This window comes from Anopheles funestus, chromosome 2RL, assembly GCF_943734845.2.
Source record: "Anopheles funestus chromosome 2RL, idAnoFuneDA-416_04, whole genome shotgun sequence".
Lineage (NCBI taxonomy): Eukaryota > Metazoa > Arthropoda > Insecta > Diptera > Culicidae > Anopheles > Anopheles funestus.
This window is the reverse complement of record NC_064598.1, coordinates 80,534,817-80,543,018: the sequence shown is the minus strand read 5'-3', so window position 1 is coordinate 80,543,018 and position 8,202 is coordinate 80,534,817. Positions and strand designations below refer to the sequence as shown.

Here is an 8,202-nt window from a genome sequence, read left to right as displayed (position 1 = left end):
GTCAAGAGCGAAAGAGGTACCTCAATCGCTCCGCTTGTCATATTGTGCACGTTCCCGCACAGCCCGCGCGAAAAAGAGGTAGCCTTAAATTAAAAAAAGAATAAAAAATCACAAAAAATTTAAACAAAATTTTCAACTCAAAAATTTCATAAGGCTTACCCCTTACGTTTTTTTAGGAAATTTTGCAAAAAAAATAAATTGATTTATTTTAATGCCAATTGGTTGCAATGTGTTTCTTTTCACTGAAGTAATGCTTTAAATAAAAAAAAAGTAAAATATAATAAAAAAAAATCAAAAAATTCAAATAATGAAAATTTACTAAGGCTCATTTTTGCACCAAGTTTTGCCTATAACTTGGTCGATGTCCAACGGATCGCCAATCTTTAACCTGTGGTCGATAGATGGCACCAATGGCTACATTTTCTTCTTGGACAGCCATGCTCTCAGGTGTCCGTGCCGGAAGTTATTCGAGGAACCAAGTTCCATACCCTGTTGAGAAAATGTAAAATTTTCTCATTTTCGCACAGAATTTTGCCTATAACTCGGTCGGTGTCCAACGAATCGCCAATCTTTAACCTGTGGTCGATAGATGGCACCAATGGCTACATTTTCTTCTTGGACAGCCATGCTCTCAGGTGTCCGTGCCGGAAGTTATTCGAGGAACCAAGTTCCTTACCCTGTTGAGAAAATGTAAAATTTTCTCATTTTCGCACAAAATTTTGCCTATAACTCGGTCGGTATCCAACGAATCGCCAATCTTTAACCTGTGGTCGATAGATGGCACCAATGGCTACATTTTCTTCTCGGACGGCCATGCTCTCAGGTGTCCGTGCCGGAAGTTATTCGAGGAACCAAGTTCCTTACCATGTTGAGAAAATGTAAAATTTTCTCATTTTCGCACAAAATTTTGCCTATAACTCGGTCGGTATCCAACGGATCGCCAATCTTTAACCTGTGGTCGATAGATGGCACCAATGGCTACATTTTCTTCTTGGACGGCCGTGCTCTCAGGTGTCCGTGCCGGAAGTTATTCGAGGAACCAAGTTCCTTACCCTGTTGAGAAAATGTAAAATTTTCTCATTTTCGCACAAAGTTTTGCCTATAACTCGGTCGGTATCCAACGAATCGCCAATCTTTAACCTGTGGTCGATAGATGGCACCAATGGCTATATTTTCTTCTTGGACGGCCATGCTCTCAGGTGTCCGTGCCGGAAGTTATTCGAGGAACCAAGTTCCTTACCCTGTTGAGAAAATGTAAATTTTTTCGCATTTTTTAGCAATTTAGCAAAATTTATAAATGTGATATATTTTCATTCAAATTTGTTGCAATGCGTTGCTTTACACTCAAATAATGCTTTAAATTAAAAAAATAATAAAAAATCAGAAAAAAATTTTAAAAAAATTTTCGACTTGAAAATTTCGTAAGGCTTACCCCTTACGTTTTTTTTTGGGAAATTTTGCAAAACAATTAAATTGATTTATTTTCATGCCAATTGGTTGCAATGTGTTTCTTTTCACTCAAGCAATGCTTTAAATACAAAAAAGAGTAAAAAATAATAAAAAATTCAAAAAAATCAAAAAAATGAAAATTTACTGAGGCTCATTTTTGCACCAAGTTTTGCCTATAACTCGGTCGGTATCCAACGGATCGCCAATCTTTAACCTGTGGTCGATAGATGGCACCAATGGCTACATTTTCTTCTTGGACGGCCATGCTCTCAGGTGTCCGTGCCGGAAGTTATTCGAGGAACCAAGTTCCTTACCCTGTTGAGAAAATGTAAAATTTTCTCATTTTCGCACAAAGTTTTGCCTATAACTCGGTCGGTATCCAACGAATCGCCAATCTTTAACCTGTGGTCGATAGATGGCACCAATGGCTATATTTTCTTCTTGGACGGCCATGCTCTCAGGTGTCCGTGCCGGAAGTTATTCGAGGAACCAAGTTCCTTACCCTGTTGAGAAAATGTAAAATTTTCTCATTTTCGCACAAAATTTTGCCTATAACTCGGTCGGTATCCAACGGATCGCCAATCTTTAACCTGTGGTCGATAGATGGCACCAATGGCTACATTTTCTTCTTGGACGGCCGTGCTCTCAGGTGTCCGTGCCGGAAGTTATTCGAGGAACCAAGTTCCTTACCCTGTTGAGAAAATGTAAAATTTTCTCATTTTCGCACAAAGTTTTGCCTATAACTCGGTCGGTATCCAACGAATCGCCAATCTTTAACCTGTGGTCGATAGATGGCACCAATGGCTATATTTTCTTCTTGGACGGCCATGCTCTCAGGTGTCCGTGCCGGAAGTTATTCGAGGAACCAAGTTCCTTACCCTGTTAAGAAAATGTAAATTTTTTCGCATTTTTTAGCAATTTAGCAAAATTTATAAATGTGATATATTTTCATGCAAATTTGTTGCAATGTGTTTCTTTTCACACAAATAATGCTTTAAATTAAAAAAATAATAAAAAATCAGAAAAAAATTAAAAAAAAAATTTCAACTCGAAAATTTCGTAAGGCTTACCCCTTACGTTTTTTTTGGGAAATTTTGCAAAAAAATTAAATTGATTTATTTTCATGCCAATTGGTTGCAATGTGTTTCTTTTCACTCAAGCAATGCTTTAAATACAAAAAAGAGTAAAAAATAATAAAAAATTCAAAAAATTCAAAAAAATGAAAATTTACTGAGGCTCAATTTTGCACCAAGTTTTGCCTATAACTCGGTCGGTTTCCAACGGATCGCCAATCTTTAACCTGTGGTCGATAGAAGGCACCAACGGATATATTTTCTTCGTGGACAGCAATGCTCTCAGGTGTCCGTGCCGGAAGTTATTCGAGGAACCAAGTTCTATACCCTGTTGAGAAAATGTAAAATTTTCTCACTTTCGCACAGAATTTTGCCTATAACTCGGTCGGTATCCAACGGATCGCCAATCTTTAACCTGTGGTCGATAGATGGCACCAATGGCTATATTTTCTTCGTGGACAGCCATGCTCTCAGGTGTCCGTGCCGGAAGTTATTCGAGGAACCAAGTTCCTTACCCTGTTGAGAAAATGTAAAATTTTCTCATTTTCGCACAAAGTTTTGCCTATAACTCGGTCGGTATCCAACGAATCGCCAATCTTTAACCTGTGATCGATAGATGGCATCAATGGCTACATTTTCTTCTTGGACGGCCATGCTCTCAGGTGTCCGTGCCGGAAGTTATTCGAGGAACCAAGTTCCTTACCCTGTTGAGAAAATGTAATTTTTTTCGCATTTTTTAGCAATTTAGCAAAATTTATAAATGTGATATATTTTCATGCAAATTTGTTGCAATGCGTTTCTTTTCACTCAAATAATGCTTTAAATAAAAAAAATAATAAAAAATCAGAAAAAAAATTTAAAAAAATTTTCGACTTGAAAATTTCGTAAGGCTTACCCCTTACGTTTTTTTTGGGAAATTTTGCAAAAAAATTAAATTGATTTATTTTCATGCCAATTGGTTGCAATGTGTTTCTTTTCACTCAAGCAATGCTTTAAATACAAAAAAGAGTAAAAAATAATAAAAAATTCAAAAAATTCAAAAAAATGAAAATTTACTGAGGCTCAATTTTGCACCAAGTTTTGCCTATAACTCGGTCGGTATCCAACGGATCGCCAATCTTTAACCTGTGGTCGATAGAAGGCACCAACGGATATATTTTCTTCGTGGACAGCCATGCTCTCAGGTGTCCGTGCCGGAAGTTATTCGATGAACCAAGTTCCATACCCTGTTGAGAAAATGTAAAATTTTCTCATTTTCGCACAGATTTTTGCCTATAACTCGGTCGGTATCCAACGAATCGCCAATCTTTAACCTGTGGTCGATAGATGGCACCAATGGCTACATTTTCTTCTTGGACAGCCATGCTCTCAGGTGTCCGTGCCGGAAGTTATTCGAGGAACCAAGTTCCATACCCTGTTGAGAAAATGTAAAATTTTCTCATTTTCGCACAAAATTTTGCCTATAACACGGTCAGTATCCAACGGATCGCCAATCTTTAACCTGTGGTCGATAGATGGCACCAATGGCTACATTTTCTTCTTGGACAGCCATGCTCTCAGGTGTCCGTGCCGGAAGTTATTCGAGGAACCAAGTTCCATACCCTGTTGAGAAAATGTAAAATTTTCTCATTTTCGCACAAAATTTTGCCTATAACACGGTCAGTATCCAACGGATCGCCAATCTTTAACCTGTGGTCGATAGATGGCACCAATGGCTACATTTTCTCGTTGGACAGCCATGCTCTCAGGTGTCCGTGCCGGAAGTTATTCGATGAACCAAGTTCCATACCCTGTTGAGAAAATGTAAAATTTTCTCATTTTTGCACCAAGTTTTGCCTACAACTCGGTCAGTATCCAACGGATCGCCAATCTTTAACCTGTGGTCGATAGATGCCACCAATGGCTACATTTTCTCGTTGGACAGCCATGCTCTCAGGTGTCCGTGCCGGAAGTTATTCGAGGAACCAAGTTCCATACCCTGTTTGAGAAAATGTAAAATTTTCCTCATTTTTTAGCAATTTAGCAAAATTTATAAATGTGATATATTTTCATGCAAATTTGTTGCAATGCGTTTCTTTTCACTCAAATAATGCTTTAAATTAAAAAAATAATAAAAAATCAGAAAAAAATTTTAAAAAAATTTTCGACTTGAAAATTTCGTAAGGCTTACCCCTTACGTTTTTTTTGGGAAATTTTGCAAAAAAAAATAAAATTGATTTATTTTCATGCCAATTGGTAGCAATGTGTTTCTTTTCATTCAAGTAATGCTTTAAATACAAAAAAGAATAAAAAATAATAAAACATTCAAAAAATTCAAAAATATGAAATTTTACTGAGGCTCAATTTTGCACCAAGTTTTGCCTATAACTCGGTCGGTTTCCAACGGATCACCAATCTTTAACCTGTGGTCGATAGATGGCACCAACGGCTATATTTTCTTCGTGGACAGCCATGCTCTCAGGTGTCCGTGCCGGAAGTTATTCGAGGAACCAAGTTCCATACCCTGTTGAGAAAATGTAAAATTTTCTCACTTTCGCACAGAATTTTGCCTATAACTCGGTCGGTACCCAACGGATCGCCAATCTTTAACCGGTGGTCGATAGATGGCACCAATGGCTATATTTTCTTCTTGGACGGCCATGCTCTCAGGTGTCCGTGCCGAAAGTTATTGGAGGAACCAAGTTCCATACCCTGTTGAGAAAATGTAAAATTTTCTCATTTTCGCAAAAAAATTTGCCTATAGCTCGGTCGGTATCCAACGGATCGCCAATATTTAACCTGTGGTCGATAGATGGCACCAATGGCTATATTTTCTTCTTGGACGGCCATGCTCTCAGGTGTCCGTGCCGAAAGTTATTGGAGGAACCAAGTTCCATACCCTGTTGAGAAAATGTAAAATTTTCTCATTTTCGCACAGATTTTTGCCTATAACTCGGTCGGTGTCCAACGGATCGCCAATCTTTAACCTGTGGTCGATAGATGGCACCAATGGCTACATTTTCTTCTTGGACGGCCATGCTCTCAGGTGTCCGTGCCGGAAGTTATTCGAGGAACCAAGTTCCTTACCCTGTTGAGAAAATGTAAAATTTTCTCATTTTCGCACAAAATTTTGCCTATAACTCGGTCGGTGTCCAACGGATCGCCAATCTTTAATCTGTGGTCGATAGATGGCACCAATGGCTACATTTTCTCGTTGGACAGCCATGCTCTCAGGTGTCCGTGCCGGAAGTTATTCGAGGAACCAAGTTCCATACCCTGTTGAGAAAATGTAAAATTTTCTCATTTTCGCACAAAATTTTTCCTATAACTCGGTCGGTATCCAACGGATCGCCAATCTTTAACCTGTGGTCGATAGATGGCACCAATGGCTATATTTTCTTCGTGGACAGCCATGCTCTCAGGTGTCCGTGCCGGAAGTTATTCGAGGAACCAAGTTCCTTACCCTGTTGAGAAAATGTAAATTTTTTCGCATTTTTTAGCAATTTAGCAAAATTTATAAATGTGATATATTTTCATGCAAATTTGTTGCAATGCGTTTCTTTTCACTCAAATAATGCTTTAATTTAAAAAAATAATAAAAAATCAGAAAAAAATTTTAAAAAAATTTTCGACTTGAAAATTTCGTAAGGCTTACCCCTTACGTTTTTTTTGGGAAATTTTGCAAAAAAATAAAATTGATCTATTTTCATGCCAATTGGTTGCAATGTGTTTCTTTTCACTCAAGCAATGCTTTAAATACAAAAAAGAGTAAAAAATAATAAAAAATTCAAAAAATTCAAAAATATGAAATTTTACTGAGGCTCAATTTTGCACCAAGTTTTGCCTATAACTCGGTCGGTATCCAACGGATCGCCAATCTTTAACCTGTGGTCGATAGTTGGCACCAATGGCTACATTTTCTTCTTGGACGGCCATGCACTCAGGTGTCCGTGCCGAAAGTTATTGGAGGAACCAAGTTCCATACCCTGTTGAGAAAATGTAAAATTTTCTCATTTTCGCAAAAAAAATTTGCCTATAGCTCGGTCGGTATCCAACGGATCGCCAATCTTTAACCTGTGGTCGATAGATGGCACCAATGGCTATATTTTCTTCTTGGACGGCCATGCCCTCAGGTGTCCGTGCCGGAAGTTATTCGAGGAACCAAGTTCCTTACCCTGTTGAGAAAATGTAATTTTTTTCGCTTTTTTTAGCAATTTAGCAAAATTTATAAATGTGATATATTTTCATGCAAATTTGTTGCAATGCGTTTCTTTTCACTCAAATAATGCTTTAAATTAAAAAAAATAATAAAAAATCAGAAATAAAATTTAAAAAAATTTTCGACTTGAAAATTTCGTAAGGCTTACCCCTTACGTTTTTTTGGGAAATTTTGCAAAACAAAATTAAATTGATTTATTTTCATGCCAATTGGTTGCAATAAGTTTCATTTCACTCAAATAATGCTATAAATTAAAAATAAGAATAAAAAAACAGAAAAAATTAAAAAAATATAAATATTTGAAAATTTGCTGAGGTTCATTTTTGCACCAAGTTATGCCTATAACTCGGTCGGTATCTAACGGATCGCCAATCTTTAACCTGTGGTCGATAGATGGCACCAATGGCTATATTTTCTTCGTGGACAGCCATGCTCTCAGGTGTCCGTGCCGGAAGTTATTCGAGGAACCAAGTTCCATACCCTGTTGAGAAAATGTAAAATTTTCTCACTTTCGCACAGAATTTTGCCTATAACTCGGTCGGTATCCAACGGATCGCCAATCTTTAACCTGTGGTCGATAGATGGCACCAATGGCTACATTTTCTTCTTGGACAGCCATGCTCTCAGGTGTCCGTGCCGGAAGTTATTGGAGGAACCAAGTTCCATACCCTGTTGAGAAAATGTAAAATTTTCTCATTTTCGCACAGATTTTTGCCTATAACTCGGTCGGTATCCAACGGATCGCCAATCTTTAACCTGTGGTCGATAGATGGCACCAATGGCTATATTTTCTTCTTGGACAGCCATGCTCTCAGGTGTCCGTGCCGGAAGTTATTCGAGGAACCAAGTTCCTTACCCTGTTGAGAAAATGTAAAATTTTCTCACTTTCGCACAGAATTTTGCCTATAACTCGGTCGGTATCCAACGGATCGCCAATCTTTAACCTGTGGTCGATAGATGGCACCAATGGCTACATTTTCTTCTTGGACAGCCATGCTCTCAGGTGTCCGTGCCGGAAGTTATTGGAGGAACCAAGTTCCATACCCTGTTGAGAAAATGTAAAATTTTCTCATTTTCGCACAGATTTTTGCCTATAACTCGGTCGGTATCCAACGGATCGCCAATCTTTAACCTGTGGTCGATAGATGGCACCAATGGCTATATTTTCTTCTTGGACAGCCATGCTCTCAGGTGTCCGTGCCGGAAGTTATTCGAGGAACCAAGTTCCTTACCCTGTTGAGAAAATGTAAATTTTTTCGCATTTTTTAGCAATTTAGCAAAATTTATAAATGTGATATATTTTCAAGCAAATTTGTTGCAATGCGTTTCTTTTCACTCAAATAATGCTTTAAATTAAAAAAAATAATAAAAAATCAGAAAAAAATTTTAAAAAAATTTTCGACTTGAAAATTTCGTAAGGCTCACCCCTTAGGTTTTTTTTTGAGAAATTTTGCAAAAAAAATTAAATTGATTTATTTTAAT

The 8,202-nt window shown here is 37.7% G+C and overlaps 2 long non-coding RNA genes across 5 annotated transcripts; one reads left to right on the top strand and one right to left on the bottom strand.

Annotated features, from left to right (window-relative positions):
* The first annotated feature begins 319 nt into the window (after nucleotides 1–319).
* Nucleotides 320–8,202, top strand: LOC125760764 (uncharacterized). Of its 3 annotated transcripts, none has more exons than XR_007418048.1 (4): nucleotides 320–635; nucleotides 4,984–5,171; nucleotides 7,160–7,347; nucleotides 7,536–8,202. It is a non-coding gene; the product is annotated as an uncharacterized LOC125760764 (long non-coding RNA). The 3 variants fall into 3 exon arrangements; XR_007418049.1 differs by having other exon boundaries at nucleotides 7,160–7,723; nucleotides 7,912–8,202; XR_007418047.1 differs by having other exon boundaries at nucleotides 7,160–8,202.
* LOC125760763 (uncharacterized) lies at nucleotides 1,617–5,643 on the bottom strand. Of its 2 annotated transcripts, none has more exons than XR_007418045.1 (2): nucleotides 5,489–5,643; nucleotides 1,617–2,227 (listed from the first exon to the last, which is right to left on the bottom strand). It is a non-coding gene; the product is annotated as an uncharacterized LOC125760763 (long non-coding RNA). The 2 variants fall into 2 exon arrangements; XR_007418046.1 differs by having other exon boundaries at nucleotides 1,617–1,851.